A 16123-nucleotide genomic window follows, 5' to 3' on the forward strand; every position below is an offset into this window, starting at 1 on the left:
AGCAAACAGGAAGGGGACTTTCAAATTTGCAAAGGAACATATGGGGTGGGGCTGACAGTTGATCATCTGAGGGCAGGGCAGTAGAGTTCAAACCGAGGGCCAGAGAGGCAAGAACAGGCATTGTGGGATACCTTCCGGAGGCCAATCGCAGCACTGTAATTGCCACGGTGTCTACATTGGCACTGCAGCGCTGTAGCCCCGGCACAGAAAGCTTTATGCCTCTCGTCGAGGTGGGGTTTTTACAGCGCTGCATCTGTGCAGTTTCTCCGCACTCAATGGCTTGGCAGCGTGTAACCTCGGGAGTTACAGCACTCGGAGCTGCTTTACTGCGCACAAACTTGCCTGTGTGGGCGGACACACACACACACACCCCTGCCTCTGTGTTCAACAGCAGGAGCATTCCACATTAATGGTTTGCTTTGTGTCCTGGAGCAGATCAGCACAGCACACAGGGGCTGTCAGAAATGGTGCTTTGAAAGGGGAGAAGCGCATGTCTCCAGGGCATCTGAGTTCAAAACAATGAGCAGAGCGGTCATTTGGGGCATTATGGGACAGCTCCGGAGGCCAATTACATCACAGAAATTAATCAAGTGGCGACACTGGCACAAGAGCCCTGGAGCCGCTGCACAGATAGCCTTCTGACTGTCCTGTCAAGATGGTTTCTTTGCAGCACTGCCACTGAGGAGTTTCTGCACAAGTGGCTTGGCAGTGTGGACACGTCTGCAGTTTGAGCACTCAAAGCTGCTTTACTGTACAGAAACTTGGCAGTGTAGACAAGTCCTAGGCTTGTCTGTTATGAAGGTGGAGGGCTAAGGCCCCAGTTCTGCCGTTGGATCCACCCAGAACAGGGTCGTCTCTCATAGATGCATAGACTCTAGGACTGGAAGGGACCTCGAGAGGCCATCGAGTCCAGTCCCCTGCCCTCATGGCAGGACCAAATACTGTCTAGACCATCCCTGATAGACATTTATCTAACCTACTCTTAAATATCTCCAGAGATGGAGATTCCACAACTTCCCTAGGCAATTTATTCCAGTGTTTAACCACCCTGACAGTTAGGAACTTTTTCCTAATGTCCAACCTAAATCTCCCTTGCTGCAGTTTAAGCCCATTGCTTCTTGTTCTTTTGTTAGAAGCTAAGGTGAACAAGTTTTCTCCCTCCTCCTGATGACACCCTTTTAGATACCTGAAAACTGCTATCATGTCCCCTCTCAGTCTTCTCTTTTCCAAACTAAACAGACCCAATTCCTTCAGCCTTCCTTCATAGGTCATGTTCTCTAGACCTTTAATCATTCTCGTTGCTCTTCTCTGGACCCTCTCCAATTTCTCCACATCTTTCTTGAAATGTGGTGCCCAGAACTGGACACAATACTCCAGTTGAGGCCTAATCAGCGCAGAGTAAAGCGGAAGAATGACTTCTCGTGTGTTGCTCACAACATACCTGTTAATGCATCCCAGAATCACGTTTGCTTTTTTTGCAATAGTATTACACTGTTGACTCATATTTAGCTTGTGGTCCACTATAACCCCTAGATCCCTTTCTGCCATGCTCCTTCCTAGACAGTCTCTTCCCATTCTGTATGTGTGAAACTGATTGTTCCTTCCTAAGTGGAGCACTTTGCATGTGTCTTTATTAAACTTCATCCTGTTTACCTCAGACCATTTCTCCAATTTGTCCAAATTTTCAGCCAAGCCTCTGCCGAGCTGTCAGAACAAGCTTTCACGCACACACCCTTGGGCTGCACTTCAGAAATGCACACACCCGCCCACGCCGTCAGTGTCGTAATACTGCACATGCACTGTGCACAGTCAGACACCTGTATGTACAAGGGGTAGAATTTGCATCCACAAATCTCATTAGCACTAAAATATATTGCAGCTGCAAACTCTAACATAGGGTTGCCAACTTTCAGGTCACAGAAAGAAAACTGAGGAGCTGGACATGCCGGCCGCTTCAGGGAGTCATGCGGAGCCAGGGCAGGCAGGGAGCCTGCCAGCCCCGCTGCGCTGCCGACCGAACTTTTAACGGCCCAGTCAGCAGTGACTCAAAGTAGCAGAGGAGGTTCCCCCTCCTTGGGTGGGAAGGTTGCCTAGTGGTTAAGGCACAGACCTCAGGCTCAGGTGTTCTGGGTTTGATTCTCTGCTCTGCCACAGACTCCCTGCTTAGCCCTGGGAAAGTGACTTCACCTCTGTGTGCCCTAGATCTCACCTGCCAGATGGGTCTAATTCTGACCCTGCCTCCTAGGCTAAATCCATTCATGGCTGTGTGATGATGGTGGAAATGGAGATACCAAGGTGGGTAGATTTGGGCTGAATTTCTCCACAGCCTGAGAGTGAGAGCCAGCTCTTCATGGGGGAACAAGAGAGAGAGGCTCAGGCCAGCTGCCACAGAGTGGGGTCGGGACTTCAGCCCTGCAGCTTCTGCCACTTGGGTGGCTGGGGCTCCCAAGCTGGGGCTTCAGCCCCACATCTTCTGCAGGGGTCTGGGGCTTCTCCTCCCCCTAATCCACCACTGCACCCAACCCTAGCCTAGCTGGGCTCCCTTGCATCACCTGATGCCTGCTGTGGCCGGAGTCGAGCCTGGCTGAGAGGGAGCAGCCATACGGTGGATGCCGTGGCCATCAGTCGAAGAGATGTGGGGCAGCCCTAGGTGAGCAGGGGCTGGCTGTGCTGCTGCTGCTAGCCCAGCACTCCCACCCACACCTAACCCTAAGGCTTTTTTTTATGCTACTTACTCAGTCCCTGCCAGAACAGGGAGTCACAAAACCGTTAAGCTGAGCATGCCCCCCAAACAGCTGATCGCAGCTGCGCACAGGCTGCCCCTAGGAAACAGCTCTTCTGCCGAGGCACCTGCAAAACAGTCGGGCTGGCCGAGGCCCCTTCTGACCCTGGGCCCGGCGCCATGGTAAACCCAGTACTGCTCAGCCAGTGATGCATCTTGAGAGCAGGCAGGCAGCAGGTTCTGCTCCTGTCCCAACCTGGAGCCGAGGAAGCCCAGCTGAGGGGAGGGAGGTGCAGAGGATCCGGAGACAAGATGGGTGGAGAGAAGCAAGCACAGAATGGGGCCTCGAGGGAAGAGGGGAGCAGGGTCAGGGTCTAGGGAAAGAGGTGGGGCAGGGGGTAGGGCCTTGGGAAAAGACGGGGGCAGGGAGGTCTGGTTTTCAGAAATTAGAAAGTTGGCAACTTCAGTCCCTGATTTTTAGTGTCTAGCAGAGTTATGAATTTAAGTTCTCAGGTTTGTCTGGTGAAACTGTTGTGCAGGTTTCCTTTGAGGATGAAGACTGGTCGCTCAAAGAGGCACGCTTGGCTATAAAGGCCTCTGCGTGTAAAACTGGAGCAGCCAGAGCTCCTTATTTGGGACACTGGGTTGTGGGGAGGAGTCAAATATCGCAACAGGTGTGTACCTCAGCCAATGCACTAAATGCCCAACTGACACCTATGTGGTGAAAGCCGACAATCACTGTGACCTCTGTCACGCGAACTCACACAGGAAAATGATCAAAGACAAAACCACCCTATCACCTGTGGGTGAACACTTCTCACAAAGCGATCACTCTGTATCTGATCAATCAGTCCTCGTCCTCAAAGGAAACCTGCACAACCCTTTCAACAGACGAGCCTGGGAGCTTAAATTCATTACTTTGCTACACACTAAAAATCATGGACTGAACAGAGACACTGGATTTATGGCTTATTACAACAACCTGTAACTCACTAACAACCCCCACTCCCAGCTGCCTTTCCTGCCCCTCCTTTCCACCCTTATGACTGGAGGCATGTTTGCAGGCCGCTTCACACTGAATGTTGCCTACCTATGCAAAAGAATCTTACCTTGCGTTTTGCTGTGATGCTGGGAATACCTGTCCCGCACCTGAAGAAGAGCTCTGTGTGGCTCGAAAGCTTCTCTCTCAACAACAGTAGTTGGTCCAATCAAAGATATTGCCTCCCCCATCTTGTCCCTGGAAATGTGGAACTAAAATGTGTTTAGACCAGGTATTTCAGGGAAGTTGATACACAGGTTTTTTCCAGACAAAGGCAAGCGGCTGACACCCCAAGCATGATGCGGCCAAAAACAGAGGGGCTATTTGTTTTGTATCTGAGAGACTGCAGGAAGATTATCTGCATTGTAAAAACCACAAGCAGAGGAGAAGCCAGCACGGTGACTACACCAGCCAGCATGGCGTCTGCATTGGCTAGAACAGTGTCTGCATCAGCCAGCACAGGAAAGATGCTCATCAGAGGGCTACATTTCAAAGGGTTACTGGACTATCAAGAGAGAGAACCCCTAAATTACCCTTCCCCTGCGGAGACAAAGAACCCCAGTGCTTTGAGCTCTGGGATTGGATCCTGGCTCTGGTCTAGCCGGTCGGGGCTAAAGATGGCTAGATGGCTGGAGATTGACTGTGGTGAGAAAATTACTTTGAACAAAAGACTTAGATTTTAGATTTAGAAGCGTATTTTTACATTCTCTTGTTTGTAACCATTTTGATCCCAATTCCTTCTCCTTGGTATCATGTCAATGTCTGTTCTTTGTTAATTACCTTAATCTTGTTTTATTACACAGCCATCTCAGTGCCGTGTATCAAAGTGAGCAGTAAAATCCTCAGCTGCCCTAGCAGGCTGGTGCTGTGCACTGGCTCCTTAAAGGAGCAGCGACTCGAGAAAGTTTGGTAAGTGCTACAGGGAGGGGCTGAGCACTGCAGGGGAGACAGTTTGGGGGAGACTCAGGGTGCAAGGAACAGCCAGGCTGTGAGCAGCCTCTGAGCCAAAGCTACAAGGCACAGGAGCACCCAGAGTTACAGGGCAGCTGATGAGACAATCTCTTACTGGGCTGGATTGTCAACTAAGTATATACAAAGGTCCCACTCATCCACTGCCCCTCCCTGGAGGGAGCACCCAGTGTGCAGCTACCAAACTCTCCATCAACCCAGCCAGAGCAAGATGCAGCCCCAATGCTGCACAACAAGCTGGGGCAGTCCCTACTTCCGGCACTGCCCACTTCCCCTTGCAGTGCAGCCCCTCTGCACCCCAACAGAGGCCATGGCTTACAGCCAGCCCTACACTGTGACAGAAGGGAGGACCCCTTTGCAAGCCTGGAGGCAGGGGCAGCTCCAGGCACCAGCACACCAAGCGCGTACCTGGGGTGGCAAGCCACGGGGGGCGCTGTGCCGGTCGCCACGAGGGGGGCAGGCCTGCGGAGGATCCACTGGTCCCGCGGCTTCGGCGGACCTCCTGCGGGCATTCTGCCAAATCTGCGGAACCGGGGACCTCCCACAGGCAAGCCGCCGAAGGCAGCCTGCCTGTCTTGCTTGGGGTGGCAAAATACCTAGAGCTGCCCCTGCCTGGAGGAATCCAATTGATTCATTGCCTAGGGGCAGAGTCACTCACGGGCCTCCTCAGTGCTCCAATTGGCATTTGGGCCAGGCATGTAGTTGGCAGGTGTAAGTCAGGTCGCTCCCAGCTGAGTTCACATCTGACAGGATCCAGGCAAGCTCCAGGTGCAGCTATTGGGGAATTTTACATTAATCAAAATATCATATGTCCTCTGGCATGTAGCCCTGTTCGCCACAGCCAAAAGCTGTGCAGCCACAGAAACCAGAGCCACCGCTGATGGAACTTGTGACATCCGTGAGTAAACACGTGCCAAGATAGGATTGTGCAACATCCCTTCTCCTGGGTGAGCTCGGCCTCACGCAGCAATTGCACTGGGGTGACTGGCCAGGAAATGATCAGCTGTGCCAGCTTTAGAGACAAGCTGGAAAACTGCCTGGAGCATGGCTACAACTGACAGGGAAAACATTTGTTCCGGAGCCTCTATGGAAACGAGTACAAGGGACTGCTAGATGTCACGAGAGACAACGACCAGATCCTCAGTGGGGTAAATGGACACAGTGACACTGACAGGGATGCTGGAACAATTTGTATAGTGGGGGTGCTGAGAGCCATTGAAACAAACTGTACACCCCACACTCCTATGTAGCGAGGAGGTCACCCCGCTCCTGCCAGGGGGGGTAAAAGCAGCCCTGGAGAGGGCCGGGTTGAGAGAAAACCTGGGCTGACTGGGGAAGCAGTCGCAGCTGGGCCATGCCCATCAGGCCACGCTGGCCCTGTAGAGGGGCTGCTGGCTGGAATTCGGCAATCTCTCTCTAGCTGTGGAGAGGGATGGGCCTGGCTGCTGAGAGCACAACAGGGTACCTAGAGTGGAGCAGGGCTGGGGAAAGGCCCGAGGAGCTGAGGAGCTCTGGCCTGGAAAACCCTCAGGCTGCAGGCCTTGGTAAACACCAGAAAGGGTACTGGGGTTGCAGAGGCACAGCCCAGGGTAGGCAAAGACAGCAGCTCCAACCCCCACTTGCCGATGATAAGTGGTATAGACTGCAGTCTGCCCCAGTGAGCAAGGGCTAGATAGTGACTGACAGTAGCCACTGAGGTGAGGTGGGGGTAGAGGGTTGGGGATTCCCCTGGGTGGGGAGACACAGAGAGTGGGGGTACTGCTAGGGGGCAGCACCCAAGGTAGAGGGGTACTGGGTTCCAGGAGGGACAGAGGGACCAGCGGAAAGTGGGACATCAGCCAGCAGAGGGCACTCCAAGGCTGGAAAAGCTAATTCCCTGGACGACCAGCAGGAGGTGCTGTGCCAGTGAGTCGCTGCACTGCCACACACTAGTTCCAGCACTTGTGTTGATTCATGCCAGGTGATTAGGTCTCCCGAGGCACAGACCTAGGAGGCAAATGCTGGGGCTATCTGAAATAAGGGTGACTTGGACAGGATCGTCCACCAATATACTGGATAGGATACAAACAGTCAATAAAAGGGATGTATAGATACACTCATGCTTCCATGAGTAAGCCAGTCTCGGACTGATGGGGTGAGGGAACATCTCCTTCTATGACCAGGGCTGATGAATGTGGGAATTATGGTAATATGTATATGATTGGTTTCATTTCCCTTTGTGCTTTATATTCTAGTCACTGAGTGGAAGGGAAGAGCTGAGGTGTTGGACTCACATAGCTTGGAGACCAAAATAATTAACAACTGAAAGGAGCCTACACGTGTGTGGAGTACCCAGAAGAGACAATGGAAATCCCAGTGGCCAGGAAATTCACTCCTAGTGACCAGCAGCCAAGAGGAGATTTGCTCTCTGCAGGGAACAGAGCAAAGGCCCCAGCTGGAGAACACAGGGGAAAGGGATCTGATGGCTGTGTTGAGAGCTGAGCTCCTAGAGACACAGGGATCTCCACTGGGGCTAAGACAAAGGAACAGAGACAGGAAGCACAGAGAGTTCCGACAGCAGCTCCTCAAGGGAGTCCTAGCATTAGTCAGATGGATGGTGTCTTAGCCTTTGCTTCTCTCTGCTAACCTAAGGACTTTCGGATGCTGTAGGCCAAGTGACTGATAACTTATTACTGAGCTGTGCAAAGGCTGTCTGGTGTTGCTGAAATACTCACTGAGAGCACCATAGCCTGAAGGGGTAGGCACAAACCTCCTGCAGGAGTCTGGCTTGGCTGGACTCATTGCAGGAAGCCACAGAGAGTCTATCTACACTGCAGTTAGATACCCGTGGCTGGCCCGTGCCAGCTGACTCAGGCTCGCAGGGCCATTTGCTGTGTAGACGTTCTGACTCAGGTTGCAGCCCGAGCTCTGGGACCCTCCTACCTTACAGGGTCCTAGATCCTATGCTCAAGCCCAAGCCTGGAGGTCTGCACTGCAATGAAATCTCTCTGCAGCCTGAGCCAGCTGGCATGGGCCAGCCACATGTGTCTGTGACATTGCACCCATAATGCTTTATGGAAATATGCTTATGAATGTAAATATGACATAACTGGAATATGTTTTATGCTACGTATGCCATGTAAAGTATCTCTGTAAAGGTTGTGATCTACTGAATATATTAATCCTATTTGTATGCATGTATCATTTTTGTATTCGAAGTTATAAATATTGGCTGTGTAGTTGTTTAATTTTAAGTAGCCTTAGTAAGGCATTTGGTCAACTTCTTAAAGGAATTTGCAAGTTAAGTGCCCAATCAAGAAACACTTAATGGACAATGGAACCTTGGAAGACTCCAATCCACATAAGAAGTCTACTGAGGATGTTCAAAGTAACATGTGAACAATGGCTTGGCCTTTAAAATTCTGAGTCATGCATGGACATGTGACCTGCCCATGTGACTCCAAAACTCCATTTTGTAGCTGTAATTCTACACAGGAGGAAAAGGGAGTTTCCACCCAGAAGGAGAAACTATATAAAGTCCTGGGAGACCCCTCCATTTTGTCTTCAGCTGGCTCAAAAGCGAGCCTCTCCACTCCCAAAGGATGTCTGAGAGAAACTGGAACAAAGGACAGTATCCACAGGTGTGTGAGCGATTGCTGGACCCAGACTAGAAGGAGGCTAGTCTGTAAAAGAAGCCTACTGGAACATCTTTGAGGGTGAGATTGCATCTGTAATCACTTTCTTACTGTATTAGGTTTAGACTTGCCTTTTTTATTTTATTTTACTTGGTAATTCACTTTGTTCTGTCTGTTATTACTTGGAACCACTTAAATCCTACTTTTTATATTTAATAAAATCACTTTTTACTTATTAATTCACCCAGAATATGTATTAATACCTGGGGGGGCAAACAGCTGTGCATATCTCTCTATCACTGTTATAGATGACGAATAATTTATGTGGATTTAATGGATTTATTTGGGGTTTGGACCCCGCCGGAAGCTGGGCATCTGAGTGTTGGAGATAGGAGCACTTCTTAAGCTGTTTTCAGTTAAGCCTGCAGCTGTTGGGGGAAGTGGTTCAGACCTGGGTCTGGGTGTGTAGCAGGCTAGCGGCTCTGGCTAACCTGGCAGGGTACTGAAGTCCCAAGCTGGTGGGGAAAACGGGCTCAGAGGTAGTCTCAGCACATCGGTTGGCAGTTCCCAAGGGGTTTTCTGTGACCCAGCCGGTCACAGTGTCTAACTGCAGTGTAGACATACTCAGAAGGAGACAGGGATGGCTGGCAATGGAAGGCCCTGTTTTGGAATCACAGAGGCCGTAGGTCTGCTCCGTGGAACTGTGCGGGTCCTTGGGGTCCAGCACACTGGAGGGGTCACTCCCAAGGGACTGGTTACATGCTGGGTCTCAGAGCAGACTCTGACTCCATGACACTGCTATCCTGGGATTCATCACTGGGATTCTGGCACCTTCCTCTGAATGGCTGGCACTGGCCCCTCTCAGAGACAGGAGACTGGGCTGGATGAAGCACAGGCTGAGCCTCAGAAGGCCTGTTTTCCTTTCTTCTTCCCATGCAGCCGCCTTTCCAGTGGAGCCCAGCACAGGCAGGCCCTGTGGAAGGGAGCTGTGCTACAGCTCACACCTGCCTTTCACTGCATGCAGAGCAGTAAGTGAGAGACAATTTCAAACAGATCTCTGGCAAAGGGAGCCTGGACTTCCAACCAGTCACAGGGAACTGCGATCACTAGGGAAATACAGCTACACCAACCTTCTAGGAACACTTTGGTCCTAGCCAACTAGCTCCCTCACCAAGTAGGGCAGCCAGTTATACCGGGCTCAGCGTCAATCATGTTACACTAGGGATTGGATCAAACTGTCCCTGGACTGCCCAGGGCGTTAATCTCCTTATTGGGGTGGGGATTAGATCCCAAAGTTACAGAGCAACTTTTAACCGGGGCAGGCTGGCTGCCACATCTGGTCCTAGTTGCATTGCAGATGGCGACCTGGCACTGGGCAAACACTGGACACCCAGCATGAGCCACGCTAGGATGTCTCAATTACCAGGAGGGAATCTCTCCTGCAAGGCTCAGCTACCCCAGGGCAGCAGCAATGTGGCTGAGTCAGCTATTTCCCCTGGGTATGGCACAGCTCCCTTTTCATTACTATTTCACTCCTCAATGCAGCACCCGCTCCTGCAGAAGCCTTGTGCTGCTCCTCTGCAGGAGGGAGTGGCTTTTGCCCCCAATTCTGTGCCCGGCTCAGGCTCCCAGGCCTATTGGCAGCTCCTCCAGAAGAATGAAACACGGCACATGGTTTCAATCGCTGCTTATTTTAATTAAGAATTATTGTTTCCAAATCCTGGCCCTCCACATCACAGGCATCTGTCCGTGCACTTACAAATGGGAAATGCTTCGAACCCTGACACTACTGAAGGTTACTGTATTCGTGTTGGGGAAAATACATGGTAAAACTGCAAGGATGAATTCTTAAACTAGCAAATCTTCTCCCCGAGAGAAATGTCTGGATAGTGCCTCAGTCCCCCCTGGACCCTCCCATGTCTATTAGTGCTAAGAGGAGATAGATGCTTTTTATTTTAACAGTCCCTGGCCCACAGTTTGTAACTGGTCCTGCATAAACTGTGCAACCCTTCGCTTGCATTTTCTCCAAAATGCTCAGTCTGCAACATTGTGAATGAACTGAAAAACAAGGATGAAGAGAGAGAGTCTCTCACCATCCTGAACTTCCTGGACTAAGAGAGAAGTTACCTACAGGATTTAATTCATTTGTCTTTGGGGTTTGGTTGGAAAATATAATACCACTATTTCTTTGTTTGCAGAGGCTGGGGCTTCATCTGTGAGCAGTTTGCCTGTGGGCTGTGGACACACATGAGTAAGGAATTATCCTGTTTCAAGTAGTGCCCAGGAAACTGTGGGGAAAAAATTAAGCTTAACCACGTTACAATGTGCTATGCAATCAGGATTCTATTCCCAGGCCATGCAGTTTCTGGGAGACTGGCACTGATATGTTTCTACATGGAGAGCTATAAACCCAATCTTTTAATCTGCAAAAATCAGACCCTCCCCTGGGGGAAATGAATACAGTTCTAGTACCTCACTGCACTGGCGGCAGCAGCAGGAGAGCACAAGGGTAGAGCAGCCTGTGACCTTTCAACCATTGTGCTCAATAACACTGCTCAATAGGACTAGACAACTCCGCGGTTAAAGTACTATCAGCTGCAGGGCTGGCTCCAGGCACCAGCTAAAGAAGCAGGTGCTTGGGGCAGCCAATACCAAGGGGCGACACTCGGGCCGCTATTGGGGCGGCAGGTCCGGGTCTTTGGTGGCAATTCAGCGGCGGGTCCCTCACTCCCTCTCGGAGTGAAGGACCAGCCACCGAATTGCTGCTGAAGGGTGGTGCACATTATTTTATTTTTTTTGCGCCGCTTGGGGCGGCAGAAAACCTGGAAGCAGCCCTGATCAGCTGCCAGTGGCCGGTCTATCTGGGGCTGAGCTGCACCTGCAGTTGCACGAGGGCTTGTCTACATCGATGCCACGGCAGTTGATTTAGTGGGTCTAGTGAAGCCCTGCTAAACTGACCGCAGATCGCTCGCCCGTCGACTCTTGTACTCCACCGTATGGAGAAGAGTCGGGGAAGTCGACGGGAGAGCGTCTCCCATTGACGTTACGTAACGTGGACCCCGCCATAAGTAGCTCTAAGCAATGTCACATAACTCAAATGGCAAAGCTTAGATTGACTTTCCCCTGTAGTGTAGACAAGGGAGTGTAGATAAGGCCTCAGAGGGCTGATCATGTCTCATGTAGACAGAAAGCAGCAGAGCTCGCAATGCTGAGCACCACCAGCCTTCAATGGAAGAAGAGCAGGCGGAATGTACTTCTCCTGACCCCCTCCTGCACAGTATCACACGGGTGTGGACAGGAGGGTAACCCTGCTGCTTGCACAGCTACCCATCCAGCACACTGCACACCCATGCAAGCTGGGCACCTCAAAGGAAAAATCTAGGCTAGTAGGACCACTGCTCAGCAATTCTTCCTAAGACAGCACTAAAACATGTGGTGGCAGCATAGGCACACACCCCCATCAGTGGTCTCTATTCCTCTTGCCCAGCCTGCGGCTTTCCATGCTATGTACTCTGTATTCCTGTGGGAAAGCTTGGCTCTCCTGTTTACTGATCTCAGAAGGCTCATTTCACAGCCACATGACTGGCTGCCAGCCATCTTTCTCAACTTTTGCCCACATTATCATCAGCTTTCCCATTAATTCTGGCTCAACTTGAAGAGATCTTTCCAGCACTGGAACAATAACCATAATTGTCACCGTTCATACTATTTTCCACAGGACACCAGCCTCATACAGTGCATCTCAGCAAAATAGAAACAAAAGCATGGGTTTTTTTCTATTCAAAGACCTATGGGATAACCAGGGTTGTCCCAGAACTGGTCTAGGCAAATGTTTCAAGAATTTGTCCAGTCCAGCTGTGATTGAGGGAGGGTCCCAAGGGGCTCCAGTCTCTCTGTATTTGAATAAAAAGCCTGTGGGATGAAAGCAAATCACTCCATCAATAAATTAACATATTATAAAAAATTTAAGCCATGCAAAGCACTCATGATCACCTGCTAGTGAACAGCTGTTACCCTCCACCCTCTATCTGCTCCCCTTTCTGTCTCCAGCTCTCCTGCTGGCTGCTGCCCCGTACTGGTACCTCTGCCATCTCTCCAGGGAGGGCCTTGCCCTGCCACCTGATTCTCTGTTGCTGCCCAGAGCAGTCCCTGATGTGGGACAGCTGCCTATGCCAGCAGAACCAGGGTGCAGAGTCAGGATCAGCTCCAGTGTGGGACGCCTAGGAAAGGCAGCACAGACAAGGAGGTGCTGGGCTCTCTGCAGTAGTCTCAGAGTCTCCTGCAGGCTGGCTCTACGGACTGCTGCTCCCGACCATGCTCTGTGGTTGCAACGCACCTCTGTGCAGGGGCAGTGCAAGGCTTTGGCACTTCATACATGCCACTTATGCTGTAATTTCAGGGTTTACATGGGACTTAAAAGGTGTGTAAACCTTGATCCTGATTCTCCATTGCCTACACCGTGTGCAGTCATTCACCCCTGTGCACAGGAGAGTGACAGGCTCCTGCTCTCATTTTGCAGAGGAGTAAATAATGCACAAGATGCAAGGAAGGGGAGAACCAGGCTCTTGGCCCAGAGTGGATTCCCTTCACACCCTCACGCATTCCATATGCACTCCAGCAGGGAGCATCCTGCTTAAAGCACTAGCAATTTAACAGAGAGCCCTGTTCACGCCACAGCCTTTGTCTCTCCCACCAGACAGATAGACAGATCCAGAATGAGAGACAAGCCAAATGGGTAGCAAGAAATTGAAATATTCCTTAAAGAACACAGGGGCCTATTGCTGGTCCGCAGGGCAGGAGCTGCATGAAGAGAGAAATCCTGCAGTCTCACTGATGCCCCAGCACAATGAAGTTTATGCACATGCTGTCAGCGTCTGAGAACCCTGCCATGTGGATGCTTTTCTTGCCAAGCTGCCCATAAAAATACAGGCTCCAGTATGTAAAACCAAACTATAGATCTATCAGATCATTAAACAACCTAGCAGGGCTGTGCTGTCAAACAGTTTATTTTGCTGAAAAGTCATCAGTCCCATTAACACATTACTGCATTGCACTTGCATGGCTGAATGGTAAGATCATGTCTGGGAAATGACTGCATTATTCCTGGGCAATCTCTCCTCTCGAGGCATCAGGCAGCACTGTCCTAGGTGAGAAAGCATGCAATCCAGAGTGCCAAGAGCCTCCCCTCGCTCTTTTGCTAACATACTTCAGAAAGCACTGGATAAAGCTGGTGTGGCCTGGTTGAAAATACTTTACTCTTCAGTCCTGTATCAGTTACACTGTTTTATTTTATATTTAATATAGAATCTATTATGTCAAAATGTAGACAAGCCCTCGGTTTATAGACTATATGTAGGAATCACTTCTACAGAAATGCAGCCACTTCTTGGGTGGGTGGAATACAGTGGCTATTTAACAGCTCACAGCGATACTACACAACAGTTTAGGAAATTAAATGAAAAATAATATTGTATCAAATGAGCCTGCTCGGGAACTTCCCAAATTAGAATCTGTCCAGAACAGCTGAGAACACATCTACTCTTACAAACCAAAAGCCTCCCACTACGGCAGTGCAACCCTATCCCGGTGCCAGTTCAGAGGGAAAACTGCCACTATTGAATCACTAACCTCACTTCCAGGAACACAATATTTTTTTCTTGGCAGTCTCCCATCTAAGGACTTGCCACACCCAGCTTTGCATAGTTTGATAAAGCAAACAATAGCACAGCTCAAAGTTATAAAGCTGCAGATATGATGTAGGCTATGAATTAGTTACACACAATAATCTCTAGTTAAAGATAAGTGATTATTCTTATAATTGGGCCCTATTTACACAGACGGTGACAAAGTGCCTTGAATGATTATGTTCTCTGGTCTGTGATGCGTAACAGTATTTCAACACCTAATTTATAATTACGCATTAAACTTCAAACCTTTATGTAATTTTTATAAGATTTACAGTTTTTTAAAGCTACATTAAAAAAATATTAACAAGGTTGCAAAGTCAAGCCCTCAAGAGTTAGGAGATGCCAGATTTATAGTTGCCTATGCACCATTAATTTGCCCCCCCCCTCCCCATGTGCATTGGCATTATGTTACAGTCTACTCTGTACTCATATGATCACATGCTATTTCACACAGGAGCCTGCCTCGTTCAGTGCGTGAAGATAGTCTGTCTAGGTGCCAAATTGTTTCTGACTTTATAGGTTTGAACCAACCTGCATAGCTGGATTAAAAAAAGAACTAGATAAGTTCGTGGAGGACAGGTCCATCAATGGCTATTAGCCAAGATGGGCAGGGATGCAACCTCATGCTCTGGGTGTCCCTGGCCTCTGACTGCCAGGAGCTGAGACTGGATGATAGGTGATGGATGACTCGAAAAATTACTTTTCTGTTCATTCCCTCTGCAGCATCTGGCACCAGTCACTGTTGGAAGACAGGATACTGGGCTGGATGGACAATTGAGAGAGACTGTATCCTTGGCATGCCACAAAATATACTAAACACTTAGGCCAGGTCTATGCTACGAAGTTGAATCAACGTAAGTGTAAGGAGAGTCAGGATAAGCTCTTCCCTGACATCTAGTGGTGAATTGTGGTGAGTGTGGAAAAGAACTTCAGAGGCTGGTCTTGTTTGCATAGGCACACCCACCTCACCTAGCATGAGCCTACGACAGCCCAAATAGTCACTTTGGCTGCTGTGGGATCCCCAGTTTCTCTGTTATTGGGGCAGGAAGAATAAAGTGTTGTTACCTTGATTATGTGAATCAAGGGCAGTAGAACTGTACTTGGCATTTTATGATGGAGGGACTCGCCATCAACTAAGTACCACTCGCTAGACAAGGGACATGGGTTCTACCCCCCTCCCCCCAGTGAAGGAAGAGAGGCTGGGGATAGGTATTTTTATCTGATGGTATTGGTGCCTTTTGAGGGCCTGAGACACCAATTGCACCTCCTTCTCTCTCTCTTTCTCCCCCCTCCTCTCCCTGTGGACTATCAGAGCTAATCTTGATTCTATTAGCAGTCTAGTTACAGGCTGCTGAGCTGAATTCACCTTGGGCCAATAGTGCATTAGCACTGGGGTTCCCCATACTATGAGCTGAAATCACTGAGTGCTGTGTTAAGTAGTGGGGGGCCTGAAGATCTATGGCTCAGCAGCTGGGGGAGCAGAGTGGCTGGTGGAGTGGTGCAGTTGGTGGGACAGCTGGAGCAGCTCACTGGACGGCTGGTGGAGCAGAGCAGCTGGTGGAGTGGCTCACGGTGAAGGTTGCAGCAGAACCCCATGAAGAGGCGGGACAGTTAGCCTTGGGCCACGTAAGGTGCCCCTTAACACCCCTGTGGGGTGGGGTGGGGCATTTCCACCCAGCCTGGGAGGTAAAACTCTGAAGATAAACTTTTGAACTCTAGGGCTGCACCAACCAGGGACAGAGACTTTGGGTTGTTGGACTTTTGGGTGATTTTTTTGTTGTTGCTGGACTTACGACCCTGAGGGGAAAAGGACGCTAGGACACTGCCAAACTTACTTGGGGGGGGGGTGTCTTTTGCTCACGGTCTGTGTTATGAATCCTGTTTGTGGTCTTTCCGCAACATGATGTCGCATTGTTTCCCTCCTTTATTAAAAGGATTTTGCTACACTCAGACTCTGTGCTTGCGATAAAGGCGCCCAGAGGGGTGGTATGTAATTGTCCCAGGTCACTGGGTGTGGGCTCGAGCTGATTTTGCATTGTGTAATTGAAACAGAACCCCTAGATCAGGCCTCCACAACATACGGCCCGCAGGC

The 16123-nt window shown here is 50.1% G+C and overlaps 1 long non-coding RNA gene across 1 annotated transcript; it reads left to right on the top strand.

The window, feature by feature from the left end:
- The first annotated feature begins 1109 nt into the window (after positions 1-1109).
- On the top strand, positions 1110-16089 carry LOC115653815. Its single transcript, XR_004001013.1, has 3 exons — positions 1110-1120; positions 1810-1819; positions 16011-16089. It is a non-coding gene; the product is annotated as an uncharacterized LOC115653815 (long non-coding RNA).
- The last annotated feature ends 34 nt before the right edge of the window (positions 16090-16123 follow it).

This window comes from Gopherus evgoodei, chromosome 6 (genome assembly GCF_007399415.2).
Source record: "Gopherus evgoodei ecotype Sinaloan lineage chromosome 6, rGopEvg1_v1.p, whole genome shotgun sequence".
Classification (NCBI taxonomy): domain Eukaryota; kingdom Metazoa; phylum Chordata; order Testudines; family Testudinidae; genus Gopherus; species Gopherus evgoodei.